At 42.1% G+C, this 19,840-nt stretch overlaps 1 protein-coding gene across 2 annotated transcripts in view; it reads right to left on the bottom strand.

Annotated features, from left to right (window-relative positions):
- The window catches only part of TARS (threonyl-tRNA synthetase), a 55,751-nt gene that overhangs the window by 24,373 nt on the left and 11,538 nt on the right, over positions 1–19,840 (bottom strand). For both annotated transcript variants that reach the window (XM_006019117.2, XM_025198485.1), the window contains exon 2: positions 15,415–15,553. The gene's annotated coding sequence lies outside the window, so the exon portion shown is untranslated. The remainder of the gene's footprint in view (positions 1–15,414; positions 15,554–19,840) is intronic.

The following is a 19,840-nucleotide window of genomic DNA, read 5'->3' as shown; positions in this document are numbered from 1 at the left end:
GCGGCGCGCTCCCGCCCGCTGCGCGCGTACACACGTGCACACACGCACGCGCGAGAGATAGGAGCGCGACCGCCTCGGTGCGCTGTGCCCGGCCCCTGGGGCGCCCCAGCCCACGTGGGAGCTCCCTTCCCCTGCTGAAACGGGGGAAAGCTCCGCGTGTTCACAGCCCGAGACAAGGCGGGGCTGTCGCGGCTGGCGGGGGGAAGGCTGTGCTGTGGTTCAGGCGGTGCCTGCACAGGAGCTTTCTCCTCTGGCACCATGTCTCCTCTCTGTAGGTGATAGTTTTACTGCTAGAAACATAAATAGCACTTTGCTGGGAACAAGTTGATGTCTCGCATCCTTTTATAGCGGTCGCAGGCTTTCCGAAGACGCCTGCTCTGGTCGTGCCTGGTAGACGGGTGTGGTAACCGAGTCCAGAAGTGCAGCGCATGGCATGGCGAGGTGCTGCAGGGAGAGGCGCAGGGGCGCAGGCCTGTCACTGAGCAGAGCAGCCAGAGAGGCGCCAAGTGAAACACCCGGAACGCAGCCCATCAGGGAACCAAAACGCAGGGCTGTTAGGCCAGTCCTGCGCGGCACCGGGGATCCTCACAACTCAGGTTGCTCTCTGCCCCTCTGCAGTGATAATTTGAAGCTCTAGATACTGTTTCAGATAATGCTGTATTGACCCAGATCCAAGCTAGCGCTGAATTTAAGACACCTCCCCGCCCAATAATTAGATTTTATACGTGGAAAATTTATATATATTTCCTAATTTCCCTTGTATAGCATATTCTCTCAAAGGGTTAGGTTGTCTTAAATGCATTTCCCCCACAGCCGCAGCAGGCGAAGCAGCGGCAGGGCCCAGATGGTAGGAGAAAGGCACTAGAGGGCAGGAAATAGGGGAGGCGGTGAGGGAATAAAGCAGATCGCCCAAAACTTGCTCCTGCTGATCCCCCTCCCCACCACCAATTCTCCATATTAAGGGGAGGAGGGGGGACTCATGTTGGATTTATGTAAATATGTTACATTTTATGCCAATAAGCAATAGAGTGCATCTGATACAACCCTATTCAAATGCTAAAAGTTAGACAAAAGATCTGATACTAGCAAAGTTTACTGATGTCATTTAATCTTTTCACAAGAAAAGGCAGTTAGTAGAACATGTAGGTTAGCTTCAAATTTAGAAATTTTAGATTAATAGAAATATTTTTATTCACTTTAACATTAAAAATGGAGGGAGGCGCTGATTTGAATTTAAATAGTCTCCTTCAACCACAATGGTTTTAATAAGTATTGACTAACTACTGTTTTCATTGTCCACAATGAAACAGCTAAAAATAAATGTGATAAATGGTAAAAAAAAAACAAACCAACAACAACAATCCTTTAAAACATTCAATGAATGTTTTAACAAAGGACTTTTGTTTTAAAATCATTGTTTTACTCTGGGCATCTGCTATAGGCCTCCAAACCAGGAGGAAGAGGTGGATGAGGGCTTTTTTAAACAACTGACTGAAGTTTCCAAATTGCAGGACCTGGTTCTCATGGGGGACTTCAATTATTAGGACATCTGCTGGGAGGAAACACAGCAGTGCACAAACAGTCCAGCAAATTCTTGGAGTGTGTTGGGAATAACTTTTTGACATAGATGCTAGGGAGGCCAACTAGGGGGAAAGCTCATCTCAACTTGCTGCTCACAAACGGAGGAATTGAGAGCATGAAGATGGAGGGTAACTGGGGTGACAGGGACCACAAAATAATAGAGTTCAAGATCCTAAAGGAAGGAAGGAAGAAGAGCAGCAGAATAAAGACACCAGACTTCAGACAAGCAGACTTCAAGAAACTCAGGGACCTGGCAGGTAAAATCCCCTGGAAAGCAAGTCTGAGGGAAGAAGGAATCCAGGACAGCTGTCTCTACTTTAAGGAGGCCATATTAAGGCAGCAAACTATCTTGATGTGACAGAAGAAGGAAAATGCAATAGGAGACCAGCCTGGCTGAACAGCAATCTGTTCAAATGTGTTGAAACTCAAAAAGGAATCCTACAGAAAGTGGAAACTTGGTCATAGTACTAGGGTAGATTAAGAGAATTGCATGGGCATGCTGGGAGAAAATTAGGAAGGCCAAGGCATGATTTGAGATGCAGCTGGCAAGGGATATAAAAGACAGCAAAAAGGGATTCTACAAGTATGCCAAAAGAAAGAGGAAGACCAAAGAAGCCAAAGGTCCTTGACTGTACACTTAGCAAATTTGTGGATGACCCCAAGTTGGGTAGAGTTGCACACGTTCTGCAGGGTAGATCTAGGACCAGAGTGACCTGGGTAGACTGGAAAAAAGGTCCACAATCAACCAGATGAGATTCAACAAAAACAAATACAAAGTCCTGTTCTTGGGACATAAAAACTGCATGCATAAATCCAGACTGGGAAATGACTGGGTAGGCTTCAGTATTGTTCAGAAGGACCTTGGGGTTACAGTGGATCATAAACTGAATATGAGCCAAAAGTGTGCTCTTGGTACAAAAACATGCCAACAGCATATTGTATTGTAATAACAGGAGTGACATTTGCCAATCAAAGGAAGTGATTTTTCTATTCCTTTTAGCACTGGTGAGACCTCACCTGGAGTACTGTGTCCAGTTTTGGGCCCCACATTTCAAGAAGGACGTAGGGAAATTAGAAAGAGCCTAAGTAACAAAAGCTATTAGAGGTCTGGGAAGCAGGACTTGTGAGGAAATAACTTTCCTCATAAGTTATTTAGTCTAGAGAAGAGAAAACTGAGGGAAGATTTGATAAGTTTTCAAATATCTGGAGGCCAATTACAGAGATGATGGAGATGGGCTTTTTACTGTGGCTGTAGGGGACAGGACTAGGAGCAATGGACTCCAGCTGTAGCAGGGGAAATGTAGGTTGGAAGTTAGAACTTTCTGACTATGGGAATGGTTAAGCATTGGAGCAGGCTACCTAGATAAGTTGTGGGCTCTCTATTCCTGAAAACTTTCAAAAGCATGTTAAACAGATACTTGGCTGAGATGGTTTAGTCAGGGATGATCCTGCTTTGAGCATTGGCCTGGTCTAGACAACCAACCACATGCAGACCCCTTCAGCCCTATTTGCCTGTAATATTATGGGTTTTTTTAATTTAATATCCCTTAAAATAGTTTTTTTCAGACAAAGAAGACAATTAATGCCAAAGACAAAAAAACCCAGAAAGTCATAATTTAAAAGACAGAAAAATATATATTGATAAGGACTGAAAAGATAATCTTTGCAAATATCAGTAAAAATGGAGAAAAGATAGCTTTAGGTTAATATTGGCAGACACATAACAAAAAACATTTTGCCAGAAGATGGCAGCAAAGACACACAACTTTTTCTGCATTACAAAACTAGCAACATGAGTTGCCATACTGTGACACTTGGATACAGAGGATGCTATTTCTGAGTATAAATGACCAAAAATATCAAACTCCTATATGAGTGATTATTTTTCTCATCTCAGTTTAACTGTGAACAGGTGAATTAATTGGGCCAGACCCTCAATTGTTGTAAATTATTATAACTATTGCTTTGAATGGAGCCACAATGATTATCACCAGCTGAGTGTCTAGTTTGTTTTGCCTAATTTCAAACTGACCTAAAAATGTGGTTGGAAAGATTGACTGGAATTATATTGTTATTCAGGTCACAGCCTCCTTGGGAGAGACTAGAAACAGAAGCCAAAAAAAAAAAATCCAGTGAAAAATGAAATAAGAATATGAAACAAACACCAGACAGACTGGAGCAAGGGAAGGGTGAAGAGGAGAAATAGAGAAGAGAGAAATATTTTAATAAACACATATTAGCACTTTAAAAAACACATTTATGCATAGGCCACCCGCTTGCATGAGCCTGGAACAGGCTTTTCTGTAATTAGAAAAATGTTTGAGCTTTTTCATGTTTGATTTAAATTATATCAGCCTTGTAGGTGGAATATAGAAGAGGTCCTCTAACCCTCACTAGCTTCCCATATGATAAACTGGTTGGGTATGCACTCCAGGACTGACAGCAGAATCCCCTTGAGTCATCACAGCTCGTTCAGAATCCAGTCAATTTCCCAATTTGGTACCTTCTCTGAGCACAATTAATTTTTTCCAAATTCTCTCTCTCTCTCTATAACACTCCATAGGATTAGACACAGACTCCAGACATCAAGATAAAGAATTTAATCTCTGTGATGTGCATCCCATTCAGAGTTGTTCGTGAAAAACATCAGATTAAACAGTGATAGTGAATGTGGTATGGTAGGTTTTTGGTTCCCTTGACCTCATTTTTCATTGTAATCACGTTATTGTTCCAGACATTTCAATGAAATTTATTTTATTTGCATTGCATGTTCTTGGATTATTCTTTAGCCATGACTCAAATGTTCTGGTGATCATTTTATGAACTGGCTATTTACAAAGCTTCCTGGAAGCATTCCAAAAGTGTTGTTGCAAAGAAAAGAATTGAGAAAGCTGAAGCAAACATACATACATCAGAAATGCACATACCAGTTTTCTCAATGAATCCTGTCCAAGTGCTCTCAGCTAGTTATGTAAAAGAGTGTTTTTTTTCTTTTTATTTGTTCTTTTCATAAGAAAATATTTGATTTATGACTCAAAAATAATGCTAAAGTTGAAAATTATTGCATGAGTCTGTAGCTATGCTTGTAAAGGAAAGGATTTTCCCCTTACCTAGTTGTAGGGAGCCCTAAGATGGCTCACAGGACTTCATCATTAGGTCTAGGAGTAGGGTAGAAGGACTCCTGAGGGAGCTATATCTAACCCCTCCCCGGCTAATAGAGGGATTTTCATGATTGATAGCCTATAAAGAGGAGCACATGTGTAGACTCCCCTCCTTGGAAGAAAAGAAAAAAGACTTGCTTGTTCACCTGCACAGTCATTTACCATGTTGTTCTCATTATAAATTGATGTTTCTTCTTCCAAAAAAGTATAAAAATCATACTCATCTTACATGCAGAGTTCTCCTATAGTCGGGCCCCTCATAATTAGGCCATAATCATGCTGTAAGACCCAATTTTCAGTTGATACTAAAAAGTAAAAAGCTGATAGCTTATCATCAGCTACTGCTACAGCTGCTATCATTAGTTAAATGACATATAACTAACCTTAGAAAAGCCTACAATTACACGACTGGGCAAGATAGATACAGAGATGAGACACTGAGGTACTTTGACATGCCAAACAATGTTACTGTGGACACAAAGGATGCCAAATCTATCCTTGTGAGAACCATGGAGAACAATAAGATGTGGGTTATGGAGATGTTAAATATTCTAGTAGGTAGTACAAAATTACCTTTTGCTCAAAAGAAAAATTTTCCTAAAGAGATATTACCTACCTGTATTCAGGTAAATGATGGCTATCATTTACCTGATGATAGAGATAATAGGTAAATGATCTATAATTTCTGTCATACATTGATCAGGCTCCATTTTAAGAGCCATTTGTTTTTTGTCACTCTTACTCCAAATGTAATGTGAAAGTTCTTATAATCTCCAGCATAAATTTCTCTCCAGCATATAAACCATGATTAGTTTATACCCATTTACTTCTCCTTTCTTTGTTGTTTAAATTAAATTATTTCCCTTTCCTTCTGTTTACCCACCCAAAGTGTTTATAGACAGTAGTCATACTTGTATATAATTTAGAAAGAAGCCCAAGGTAGCTTACAAGAAAAACAAGATGAGTCATCAGAACAGATGAAATGTTAAAATAAAATACTAGCTAGTTTTTGTTGTTATAAAATAAAATATCCTGTCTCAATCTTCATTTTTCTAGAAGCAGGCCAAGCTCTCCTGGTGGGATCTCTTAAACAGATTTTAACAACCCTTACGACAGCAGGACCCTGACCACCATCATCCCCCTGCTTTACCTGGGGCAGGTTAGGGTGTAACCTAGGCTTTGTAGCTATGTGAAAGGGTTAATTGTATAGTTTTAGGAGCAGGTTAGACAGGGATTTGTACGGGATGGTTTGGTTAGGTATGATCCTTCCTCAGATAGGAGGTTAAACTAGATTAGAGGCAGGCACAATACAGCCACAGGCTGGATCCGGCCCTCCAGGCAATTTCATCCAGCCTGCAGATGCTCAACAACTAATTGTACCCCACCCAGCCCTTCCGCGGGGAAGGCAGCTGGCTCCATCGCATGGGGCCTTCCCCAGTGGCACGAGTGCGGGAACAGCATGTGCACCAAGGGAAGCTCCGCATGATAGAGGTGGGACGGCCTGGCTGCGCCCCTTGCCACCATGTGCTGCCCTGGCCGGAGCCACGCACCACCAGTGGCAGTGCCTACTCCAGGCACAGAGCGTTTCAAGCACCCCTGCCTGCTGCTGCTGCTGCTGCTGGCCAGGGCTGTGTGCCATGGGGGAGTGTGTGGGAGGTCCCCACGCTTCTCCCTCACAGCCCACAAACCCCTTACACCCAAACATGTCCCCACAACCCCCCACATATACACACCCGAACATACCCTATTGGCCCCCTACACACAGCCACACCCGCTCACAACCCCCGCCACGCCTCCCTACACCCCATCATACACACACACTGCCCATACCCTGCCATACAAACACACCCACACACCCCACCATACACACACCCCCACCCCTATACTCCACCATACAAACATATTTTTAAATAAAAATAAAGCAGATGTTTGACTTTTAGTGCATGATTTGGTTTTTTTTCTGGTTCCAAGATGGCAAACCTCCCCCACAAAAGAAGTATTGGGGGGGGGGGGGGGGGGAGAGGGACTTCCAGTGGCAAAGGTCAGGGGTTAAGGGCGGAACTTCCGGTCCCCAGATGGCGAACAAGGGGCAGTGCAACTGTCAAGGGGCGGGGCTACCCATGTGGCCCTTGACGGCTCACCAAAACTTGTTAAGTGGCTCTCCAGCCAAAATAATTTCCCACCCTTAGACCAGATGACCTCCAGAGGTCCCTTCCAGCCCTACTTTGCTATCATTCTAGTCTCTGTGAACTAAGCCCTCCATTCCCCCAACCATTGTAGTAACCTTTCTTTGCACTTGTTCCAGTTTCAGTTCACCTTTCTTGAACACAGATGACCAAAACTGTGTGTAGTCTCAACAACGAGACTGAAATGACACAAATATTTCCCTTGCTCTGCTTCGTTCAGTCCATCCTAGGATTGCATTTGCCATATTCACAACCACATCATGTTGTCAGCTCATAGTCATCTTGTATTGTGTTAGTACACACACTTCTCAGCCTCAGTCAATCCCAGTTGATTAACTCCCAGCCTAAAGTGAAATTTTGTATTAATAGTGCCCAGGTGCATTGCCTTGCATCCTGTACTATTGAATATCATCTCCTTTCTATTTCTTCAGTCCTAAAGATCACCCAATTCTTCCTATGAGATATCCCAATTCTCCTCTGTCTTGACATTGCCTTACAACTTTGTGTCATTAGCGAATTTTGTCAGCACATTCTTAGTATTTGTATCAAGGTCATTAATGAAAATATTAAACAAGACTGATCCCAAGAGTAATCTTTGAGGAGATCCACGAGTAGTAAGAACTGAAGCCTGATACTTCCTTTTTCAATATTGCTTCTTGCTATCTCCCCTTTAGTCATTTCCCTGCCACCTCCCCATCTTCTCCAACTTAACTAGCAGTCTCCCATGTAGTACTGTCTTCAATGCTTTGCAGAAGTCCAGATAGATGAGAACTATGACATTTCCTACCACATTAGAGAAGCACTGTCTTATTAAAAATGCTATCTGGTCAGTCTGGCTTGACCTACCTTTTACCTCCATCTCTCTAATTATCTTCTCTTTTAAACTCTGTTCTAAAGCCTTACATACTACTGAGATCACATTTACAAGCCTGCAGTTGCCCAAAATACTTTTTTATCCAACTTGAGTATAGAGACATTTGCTCAATCAATTGGTACCACCCAAATGATTAATTAACAGCTCTTGTTACTAGACCTGCAGTTTCATAGCTCAGTACTTCCAGAATTCTGGAATGGGGATTATCCAGTCCCCCCATTGTGAGTACATTCAACTCCTTCTGCTTCCACCCATTCCCCTCATCCCCATTATCCATCTGCATTTACCTCCATAGTCAACATGGTCTCTATAGAAAATGGAGACAAAATATACATTGAGTGTTGGTGCTATACCTATATTATCCTTAAATCTACTTATTCCCCATTTTGTACATTTGCATTTCATTTTTCCTTCCTAAACGCAATACTTTGTATTTGTCTTTACTCAGCTACTTCTTGAACCAGGCTTCCACTATTTCAAGACCTTTTGGATTCTAATTTGGTGGTGGCAACATTAATTGCTGTAGTTTCCAGAACTGTGGCAGCTGCTGCTCCTCTCACCCCAAATTTCTCATCCCATGGGCAGCCCTGCAGGCCAGATGATGTAGTTTTGTGCTCCAGATCCAGCTTGTGGAGCTTCCCACAGGTCTGTAAGTGGCAATAGGACAATACACGGCACTGTTAATTACCGCGGCTGCAGTTCTAGGGCTGGTTGTACCTTGACCGCTCTCAGATCTCTCAGGGTGCCCACCCCCCACGTCTATGTTATAGATTCCTCCTTCTTATGATCATGCAAATACTGTTGTCTCAGAGGAGTATACAGATCCCTCTTCATTTTAGCACAGAGGCCTTTTCACACTACCGAAAGCTACACAGGCTGGCACTGAAAACAATGCCTGGTGTTTACATAGTTCAAAATCACGTTTAATCTATGCTTATTATGTGACAGTGGGTCAAGTTATGCATTATGCTTAGGCCATACTAAATCTGTGGAAGCAGTGTTAAAGGTAGGACATGCTGTGAGCTGTCACACAAGGGTTAATACTGTTTCTTGCCTGTACAGTTTAGACTTGCCACTAAAGAGCTGTCGAGCAGGGGCATGACTTGGAGTCTGGACACCTAGGCTGAGGCTCTATCCCTGGTCTGGGTCAGGGAGAGTGGGGGTTAGAAGCAGTGCATCCTGGGATGCTGGAGAACTGCAAATTGCTGCTTTTATCTCCACAGATAAAGTGAAGTTACCCAAACATGAGTTAGGTGGTACAGCCCAGCGTTAACCCTAGTCTGAAGTGGCATAACTCTGACATGCTCAGAAAGCATTTAGCATGAGTTAAGAAGCTCTAGCAAGCTTCACGTTTTAAGTGCCGTTAGCACGGTCTAAGTGTAATGTATAATTTCACAAAAAAATACTAGCCCCATTTTACAGAAGACTAACCATTGCAAGGTCTACACTACAAAGTTTTGCTGGTACACTATGCCACTGTGGATCATGAAAACCCCCCCACATTGCTAACTGCCACAACCACACTGCCAAACCTCCCTGTATAGTTGCAACCTATTGGTTAAAGGACCCATTTACTATTACAGCTTATGTTGTAGGGAGAGTTGGTTTAACAATACAGCCATCAAGAGGACTTGTTTTGCAGACAAAAGCTTTATACTACAGCCTTTACTTGTGTAACTATAAAGTAAGATCCTCTGCAGTGCAGAACAGCCCTGGGATTAAACCTCAGGGAAGTTCCTGCCTTTGTTCTGTTCTGCAGACCCCTAAAGTAAACTGCTTCATGTACATTAGTGGTGTCATTTCCTTGATTTTAAACAAACACAGAAAAATGTTCACTATATTAGAATATATATTTTTCTTAGGGTAGAGAATTTCATTGGATCTGTGAGACACCCGCAATAGTTAGGTTTACTCAAAAAGTAATACAGAGTAATTATCAGTACATAGCGCTTGGAAACATTTTGCAGTACCTTCCTGTTTGTTTTTGTCCAGGCAGCCTGGGGTTGCCATAAGTACAACCTTCTTATTGGTCAAAAAGCGAGCAGCTTCATGCTGGAATCATGTTTGTGCTTTGGTTTCGCGCTGTGTTCAGCGCTACGTTCTCTTCCCAACAGCTGCAGATAATGAATGAAAGCAGCAGAAGTGAACTCTGCCCCTTATGGGAAATGCCGTGACATTATGTGTGCCTTCGGACCAGCTCTTGGCTGTCTTTGAGAGCAAAAGCAGCTGAACTCACCTTCCTAAGCAGATTTGCTTGGTTTAAAACAGAGCAATAAAACTCTTTGATGTGCAAAACAAAAACAACTTCCCCTTCGCCCTTCTCAATATGCCTCGATTTCCACGTATACACTTTATTACCTGAAAAATACCAGGAGAGTTTAATAGCAATGAATGAAAAACATGAAATAAAAGAGATCCTTATTCCCTCAGAAAGAGCTCAAACTCTCCTTTACCTTTCCCCAGTAGCACATGTTCATTCTTTCTGTCTGCTTTGGCAGAAGAAAATAATGAAAGAAGTCTTTTTTACAAACACCAGGAATTTTGCTGTCCTTTTGACCTTATCCTGCAAGTGCACATACAGGAAAATGGAGTTAAACCTTTTAAAGCAGTAAATTTTATTTGCCGTAAAAGCAGTTACTTCTGCTGTCAGCAGAAACGAAATTTATGGCGAAAGGAAAGAATAAAGAGTCCAGCATGCTCAGAGAAAACGCAGAGTAAGCGGCATGTAAATGTGCTCCCACCTCCTAAAGGACTTTCCGTCTTCGTTATGTAAATGAAGCCATACCCTCAAATGGCTTCTTGTCTCCATTTCCCCCTTCCTCCACTTCTAAACTGCTCAAGCCAGGGCTCTACTGCACCTGCATGTTCTGCCCTCCAGTTCTTCTGTGACCTTCTGCCCCTCTGGTCCCTTTGACCTTTTACCCACCACACTGCAGAAGGTGGTTTTAAGGTATGAGATAGCCTCCTCCTACTCATGTCTAGGAGTCTGTAGTCTGCGTTCATCATCAGAGACCGCCGTGGTGTTTTCAGTACTGTTGATGCTGACCACCTGCTTATTATTGCTGCTCTTTGGTTCTACCCTTCTTCAGTGTCTCCTTTGAAGCCTACACGTCCTCCTCCATTCACCTCTGCTGGTGTTCCTGAAGGCTCAGTTCTGTCTCCTCTCTCCCACGAAGATAGCTTTGTATTCACTTCTTTTATCCCCTCCTCAAATTTATATGAATCACAAATATAGTTTTCCACTCATGACCTTTTGTCCTCAGTCCAGCCCTACATCTCCTTCACTCTTGTTGCTGTTTGCCAATATTTTAGTCTAAATTTTTTCAGATCCTGCCTTGGTTGTTGCCCCTTCCTACTCTCGGAGTCCTGCTCTGAACCACTCAGAATGATGCAAAGATCACCTTCTTCTCATCTTACTCCACTGGGTCTCTCATCCTTTCTGGACTCTCTGCGTTGGCTTTCATGATTCTTGTTCTACCTACCATATGGGCATATCACCTTCAAGACACTCTCATTTGTCTATACAGTCCATGTTTTTTGCTCCTATACCCATTCCTGGACTGAGCACTGGTTTAGGGCTGTGGAGATGAGGGGTCTGTTCCTGGATCTGTTACTAGTCTGTAGGTTGACCTTGGACAAGTCACAGACTCTCCTTGGGTGCATTTACACGTGCTCCTTCGGCATTGTTGTTACTGTGCTGTCATTTAGTACGTCCAAAAGGAAGTACTAAATGACGGCACAGTAACACCCTGTACCATGCTGTGCCAGAGGTGCACAGTTATTTTTAGATGCTATGTCGCCGTAGCAGCATGCTATAATGAGGAAGTATATTGCTATGGCGACGTAGCTGCAGTGTAACGGTTTTTGCCTGTTAATGACATGTCGCTGTGGTGCATTGCTATGGCGACGTAGCATCACACATAAATGTGCCCCTTGTGTTTCTGTTTCCTAAATGTAAAGTGGGAATAATGATACCAACCTCACCTGTACAGTGCTTTGAGAGGTGCTGATGAGAAGCTCTATATAAGGTAATATTATTATCAGTTATTATTTTATCATACTCCAGTCCTCCCAAATCGCTGAACTGACAGATTCCTTTTATTCTTTCACCCACTCCTGAATTTGTAATTTCTTTATTATCACCCTCTTATTACAATATTACTTGAACAGTCTTCCCATTAACACGGCAGGCGTAATGCCTCAAGAGGTTTCTGAAAAACACATCTGTTCTGAGAAACCTTCACATTACAATGACCCCCACTAACCCCCATGATTAATGTGAATAAGGATATATAGTATTATTTGTATTGCATTTTACTGTGCCCACATGAAATGGAAAATCTGGTTTTTAGCACTGTACATCTGTACACTGATTCTGATTCTTTGGCAGTACAGGAACAATGTGCAGTAAGGTCACAACTCCTTTAAGCTTCTCTGTCCTCCCATAAAGGAAACTGAACCTCCTAAAGGCCTGTCATCACTCCTTTTGGTAAAGCTGATGCATATATTCTCAGCTGTTGCAAAACACAGAAAAAAGAATAACGGCCCTTGGTTCCAAGGGTCAGACACTATTACACCCTGGTCCTTCTTACGTTCAGCTGTGGGTTTCTGCAATGGTGTGAGTACAGTCGCCAATATTTTTTCTACGTTCTTATAGCAAAGCCCTGCATTTTGTTAGGACTGCAACTTCAGCTGTGTTGCAGTCTATGGAAACTGTGTGCAAAAGGAGCTTTGGACTGAGATTTTCCTATGCGTATTCTGCTAATCTATCCCTTTCTGCTCCCTAGATGTAATCAGACAACTGTCTCCTGTACCTGGGATTGTGTGACTGACTCACGTAAATGCTGATATTGCTATTCCACAGTTTGGAGTTCTTGGTACACAGGAAGGAAACAGGATAAACATGGCTTTGGGATGTGGGACAACCACAAGGAAATCCAGATTGTCTCACCCATCTCACAACTAGAGGAAAATCCAGTTGATGAGGACCGTGGAACTCTTGTGAGACAAGCCAGCTGTCATTTCTTTCCTATATCCCCCCTTCCTTCTGTTTTAAAATATTATCCATCACCACGTTTTTCTGGTAGATATTTTTGTTCCAATAAAAACAGGACTATTAATAAAATGTTTTCTAGCATATTTAAATTAAAAAATGAACAATAAGCAGCAGTAATAGGAAGAAATCATATTTATTAGAAATCATCTGCTTGCCCTTAAAGTAATATCAAACATGCAGTAGTTTATTACCAATTAATGCCCATCTTTCTAGCAGGGGCTGTTAAGTATGCCTCATTCTCATGTAGTGTACACACCATATTAGAGATTCCATGATAAACACAGCAACTGTTTCTTAATTTTTAACTGTGACCTGAATTGCAGCAAGAATCAAAACAAAACAAAAAATGACACATCTGTTAAGGTTGCCTGAGGCCAAATTGTTTGATAAATGTCTACTTTTTCCAGACATGGGAATTTTTAAGCAAAGTTGGGATCTTGGTATGCTCAGTTGCATGCCAATACCCAGAATGCTCTTCCAGCTCATTGTTATTTAATGGCTGTTTCTAGCTCTGGGAGTAAAGCAGAAGGTTTAGAGGTACTTCTGTTGTGTAGGCACCAAACTCTTCTGTACAGCATAGAGTTGTTATTGTGTGGTTTAAACACTGCTGTGAAAACTGTTCTTTTTAGTTGACTGAGAATATTTTGACTATTTTATTTTAGTCATGTTTTATTTGTCATTCATTCTTGCCATATCCACTGGACCAGCATGATGCTGATGTTTTTAGAGGAATTGCAAAATATAAGTACTCAGGTAGAGCCCATGACAAGCACACCTCCATGGGCCCCACAGAGAGCAAGAGTTAGAGAGTTATTCAGGGTCACACAGGTTTTTAGTAGCAGAATAAGGACTGAAACTTATGTCTTTCAAGTATAAAGTGAATGCCTTTACCCCTGGGCCATCATTCCTCTTGTCAGCACTGACTGAACCCTGTCTATGTTGGACCCTTCTGACCTAGTGAAACACAATAATACTGTATTTGTGTCAGGGTTTCTTTTCTGTCAAAGGGGTTTTTTTCTACATGTGTCAGGGGTTTTTTCCCCCCTGCATGTATTGGGCTTGTGTTTTTTTAAGCCTTCCTCAGAGGCTTTGGGTGTTGGCTGCAGCCAAGGCTGGGGCCTTTGACTGGGGTGTGCCAGTTCTCCTGCTGGGACTTAAAACTGGAGGTTCCTGGCTAGAGGTTCTTGCTTCTCTGCTCAGGGTCAAACTGATCGCTATATTTGGGGTAAGAAAGGAATTTTACCCCATGGTCAGATGGTTATTGACTGTGGGAGTTTTTGCCTGTCTCTGTTGTTGGGACATTGCCCTCTACCTGGAATCTCTTGAACATATATTAACAACCTTTTACAGAAGCAGGACGTTGGCTGCCATGGGCCCCCTGCTTTATGTGTGGCAGGTTGGAGTGTAATGTCTGGTGTTGTGTCAGGGTTGACAGTAGTTTTACTAAGAGGTTAAATTATGGCTTTGTATAGAATGGTTTGGATAGGGATGATCCTGTCTCAGGTAGGAAGCTGGACTAGATGGCCTATGGAGATCCCTTCTAGCCCTACTTCTCTACAATTTCTATAATACTGCTATAATACTTAGCTGTTATTGCATCTTTTACCTTCAATGATAAAATAATAATACTGAACATTTATTAGGTCTTTTATCCAATTAAGCACATATCCAGAGGCAAGATGGTAACCTGATAAAGAAAACATTTGCAAATCAGTGCTTCTATTTAATTTCTGTAACTGCAGCAAACTCTAAATATAGCTTCTGTTGAGAAATAAATGTTTTCTTACCCTCAGTGCTTTCACTTCTGAGAAAAAGGAAAGAATCACTGGGAAGAAATAAATCAAGTAACAATTGAACTTGAGGAAGTCCAGTTCATATTTCTTTCTTTTTTTTAAAACAAGGTTCTAACAAAAATGCAAATAACTCTGGCAGTCTGTTTCAGATGCTGCTGGTAAAGATGAAGCAGTATATTCAGCTGCTATGGTATAACCAGGATGCGAATTAAGGGAGAGCTTGGGGGGAGAGGGGGAGCCCCCCAAAAGAGACGAGAGCCCCCCATAAGGTTTGACAATCACAACCTGGGTCTCCAATCAGATTGCTCCTTCATTTAGGTGGACTCATTCATGTTTAGACTCAATTTATTATGCACTGTTGGATGATGCATAATAGATTTGGGTGGGAACCTGAGGAGGTCTGTTATGGTCTGAAGAACTGCATTCCCAAAATCTATTCACTAGAATTACTAAGGGTAAAAAGCTGACCTTGGACTTCTCCCAGGAAAGGCATTTTATCCTGGGATCCTACAGACCTACAAGCCCATTGTCCCACTTTAAGTACCTGTGAAGTATCCAAGATAATAGTTTTTTCTGGAATCAGAACTCGTAGCAAAGGTTATATCTTTTATTCGACCAGCTAGATATTTGCAAAAAAGTTATTTATTTGCAAGCTTTCAGGCGCACTCACCGTTCTTCAGGCATTAGAGACTGTAAGGATTGTAAAATTCCTTGTAGGTGGAAATTAAAATTCATATTTCATCTTGAATTCATTTCATTTTACCTCAGAACTGTCTGGTGACAAGCAGGATGTAGAAATATGTTTCTTTCTGGTTATGATGATTCAGATTTCACAGGAGAATGGGGAGCTGGAACGTCCTCCTGGGCAAGGAATGTCTTTTGGGTTGAGGCACCTCTGAGCTCTGTGAAAATGCAAAAGTTAGCTCGAACAAAAGGCAAGAGCAAGGTGTCAGCTTTCAAATTTCCAGGTGGTAGATTTTGGTTCTCTCTTGTAAAATTATGAAGTTTTCATTTCAAAACAAAGGTTTTCATTTCTGGGACACGCATGGCAAATTTGAGTTAACTGCCATTCAAGCTATGCGCATAAAGGATTGTCATGGGCCTGTTTTGATGCCAGTCAAAGCCTGGGGACAATCAGACCCAGGATAAACCTAACTTCTCTTTTTACCCTGAGAATCCTTGCTATGTACCCTGGGTGCTGGAAAGTGAGCAGTAGCTGGGACTTTTATGGCCACTCTTGTCAACACCATCAATGGCAAGTTTGTAGAAACCTATCAGTTGGCTGAGTCTCTAAGGCTAGGGACAGACATTACACATGAACCGGTTTAAGTGATCAGAAACTGGTTCAAACCTGTAACAGAACAGATGTTCAGTGCACATAAACCAGTTTGAAAATGGCTGAAACTGGTTTGAGATAAATCTGGTTGAATGTAGTATACACTAACCTGCAAAGATTGAATCAGTTCAGGCACAGGCTTTTTGAACGTCTGTCCCTAGCCTAAATGGCAGTGCTGAGCTGGATATATTATGAACTAAGTCCTCTTGATTCTGAATATGCACATTATACATTTATATATCTGTACTTCTACAGACATATGCATGAAGGAGCGAGATAAATAGATAAGGTAGGATATGGATGTAAATTAACAAAAAAATGGGGAAAAAGCATCTATAGAAAGCTCTCAAACTTTGGGTAAATTTAGTCAGAAACTCAGCAATTATAATTTTCCACAAATGTCCAATGCTTTTTACAAGGTATGAAAGTATTTAAAGGATATATTTTGCTAGAAAAAAAAAACTCTTACAACTTTCAAATCTGAGTTAGTAGCTTGTTTAGGTAATAAATTAAACTGTGAGTAAAAGTAGAAGGAAATGCCCTGGACAGGGAGCATATGGTTTTTATTATGCTAGCACTTCAATAAACTAAAAATGGCAGAACTTCTAAAACATTCAATCTTCTTCAGTTAAATCATTTGAATTAACACCTGTTGCTTTAGAATTAACTCCTGCTTCTTAAAATGTAAGCTGTTTTACATCATAATTAATATACAGGTAATAATGTTCTTGTTTCAAAAATTGCTTAATTAGACTTTCATTCATCTAATGAAATGTTCACATCTCTGATAAGATGGTCACATCTCTGAACCTCTTACATTTGCCAAACTGTGCCCTGATCCTGCAATGGACCAACGTGTGAGTATTTGTTGGATCAAGACCTTGAATTACAGTCTTGTATATAAAAAAAAAAGTTGTATGACTTCCATTATTGCTAAAAGTCATACAAGAACAAACTTTTTCTGCAGAACCTCAGCTCTTATAGTTACAGGCCTATCCAGAGATTAAAATCTGAACATCTCAGAAAGATATAATTTAAAAAATGGGATAAATTGAAGGAGATTTTTTAAAACTAAACAAGTTTAGTTTCCCTACCCTAATTTACCTGTTTATAACAGGACATGAAATTCTTGAACCTGGATAAACTTCTGCTACTCCCCGTCCCCCTCAGCTTTAGCTAACAATTAATCAGCTTAAAATGGGGGAAAAAAACCTTTTTTTTATTAATGAAGTATAATGAGAGGTTTTCTAACCATTAAAGAAATGAGGTTATGGAATGGCCTTCCTCTAGGAATAACATCCTAATTTGTTTCAAGATGGAACTTGATCAGTGTCTGAAAGGTATTATATGATCAATGATGAGGGTGCCCCCAACAGCAGGGGACTAGGATCAAGGAAGTCCTTCCAATCTGCATTCCTATTAAGAAAGCCTTAGGCATGTATATTGTTAGCTCTGTCTCTCTCTCTCTAGTTTTTTGTTTGGAATTCAGATCCTGTCTGCTGGGAAAACTCTATTTTGACTGAAGAATTTGTCAAATGATTACAGCTTAAGAGCCAAGAAAGTGGAAGTTGAGTAACTGATACGTAAAGGGATATTTAGACTGTCTTAAAATCCCTTTGCTTTTATTTGGGTTTGTTAACACTTTTTCATGTGTTCACTAATTAATCTCATATAGAAAGGATGCAAATACATATTCAGAAGTAGATGAAAATTCATGTGCATTTCATGGGTGACTATCAAATACAGACATAAGGGTAAGAAGGAGATTTAGTCTACTACTGTATCAATGATTAGGTGCAAAAATTTTGCATGAGCAGTTCCTACTGGTATTTCCAGATGTCATTCACAGAGAAATAGCCTCTCTTTCTTCCTCTGCCCTGCACTATATTAATGATTGCAGGGGTCAGTTACATGTCATACTCCCTCTCTCCACTGGGCTTTGTCTTGTGCCTCAGTGTATTCTCTTTAAAATGCTCACACACCATTTTTCTACCCATTTCCTCCATAGTTTGCCTCATGGTCTGCTGCCATCTACCAAAATGAAGAGCATAGTCTTTAAACAGAATTTATGGACAGACATTTTTTGCTTTTTGTTTTTTTTAAACACAGACTGTCCATAAATGTATGAATAGTTGTCAACCCTGCTTGTTTACTTTGTTGTGCAGCTAAAATTATTGGCCAGTCCTCTGGACAACATTAACATAACTCTAAAAGCTCATCTTCCACATCTAATGGATCAATATTGTTGACAAATTTCAGGTTCTTGATTTCTTCACCATGCACCTTTGCCACAAATACTTTTGACCATAACCATTCCATCAGGTCACCCAAGATGATACCAGTTATTGCCTTAAACCTGTCACTTACATGTTCACTGTTGATTTCATTACTTTGAAACATTTTTCAGTAGGACAAGCACCTTCTTTCCCACATCAACAGAAAAAGTGAAGAGCCAAGGCCTTCAGAAGCTCAAGAAACACAGGAAAAGGCTTCATAATTCTGACAGAGGTGATCTCTCTCCGTAACCCAATTGAAAGGTAGTAAACAACCTTCCTTGTTTCCAAATGTGATCCATGGTACATAAAACCTTGGTGTTTTTAAAGAGTGTAGTTGTTGATCATTAACTGATTGACAATGACAACACAGCTTTCATGGTTGACTGTGCTTCCCATGGCACCAGCTCTTGTTCCTAGAGCCTTTACAGCTTGTAATTGGGAGCCATAGACTGTCATGCAAAGAGTACTATTTTGGCAATTGATACTGCAGGGTAGGGCTGTTTCAACACTTTGGGTGGTGATTCGATTTGGAGATTTGGCCCGATTTGGTGGCCGAATCTCTGAATCCGAATCGAATCAGGGGACAAATTAAAAAGTCCAAATTGATTCGAAGCTCTCTGAATCTTCGGAAAAGATTTGGAGAGCTTCAATGGTTCGGGCAGCCCCTGGTGGCTGCAGCAGGGAGCTGGAACCAGACTCGGAGCTGGTAAGTAGGGGGGCTGGGGGAACGGACCATGGGGGGACCCCTGCCAGGCCCCATTCCCTGCCTACTCCCCCAGCCCCACGACCCCCACCTGCTGTCCCAGTCCCCCCTCCCCCATGGCTGCCCTGTCCACCCTAGCTTCCAGTGCTTTAAAAAAGCCTCCATTCATTGGGTGCTGCTGGGTGCAGAGCGATCCCTGTTGCCCACTGCCCCACACTGCATGAGGGGCTCTGCATGACCCCCCCAACCCCCCCCTCACTCCCCCAGCCCCAGCTCTGGCCCTTTAAGGAAAGAAAAAAAAACCAAACGAGAAAACCCCCAGGACTCTCCACTACTGCAGCTGCCTCGGGGCTTTGAGGGGCTTTTGCAGAGCCCCTCATGCAGCACAGGGCAGCGGGGATCATCCCCCACCAGCAGGAGCTGTGACTGTGGGGTTTTTCTCATTTTTTTCTTTCTTAAAGGGCCAGAGCTGGGGCAGGCTAGGCAGCCATGGGGGCGGCTGGGGGGGAAGTGGGGGTTGCTTGCGGAGAGCCCCCCACGCAGCATGGGGCAGTGGGGATCGTCCCCCACCTGGTAGAACCCACTGAGTCGGGGCTTTATTTTTCAAAGAGCCGGGAGCTGGAGCGGGTGGGGCAGCCATTGCCATGCTGGGAGAGTGGGCAAGGGATGGGCCTGGGTGATTCGGAGATTCAGCAGCAGCCAAATCTCCAAATCGGATTCGGCCAAATTGATTTGGGACAGTGATTCGAATCATCAGTTCGAACCACTGTCCCCCAAATCAACCAAATCCAAATCTGAAGCTTCGCACAGGCCTACTGCAGGGGCAGGAAATGGTACTGTACATTGTTACATTTGTGGATAATTAAAATAAGCT

The sequence above is a fragment of the Alligator sinensis genome, unplaced genomic scaffold (assembly GCF_000455745.1).
Source record: "Alligator sinensis unplaced genomic scaffold, ASM45574v1 scaffold347_1, whole genome shotgun sequence".
Classification (NCBI taxonomy): Eukaryota; Metazoa; Chordata; order Crocodylia; family Alligatoridae; genus Alligator; species Alligator sinensis.
The sequence above is the reverse complement of the archived record's forward strand: the minus strand, read 5'-3'. Positions and strand labels throughout refer to the sequence as shown.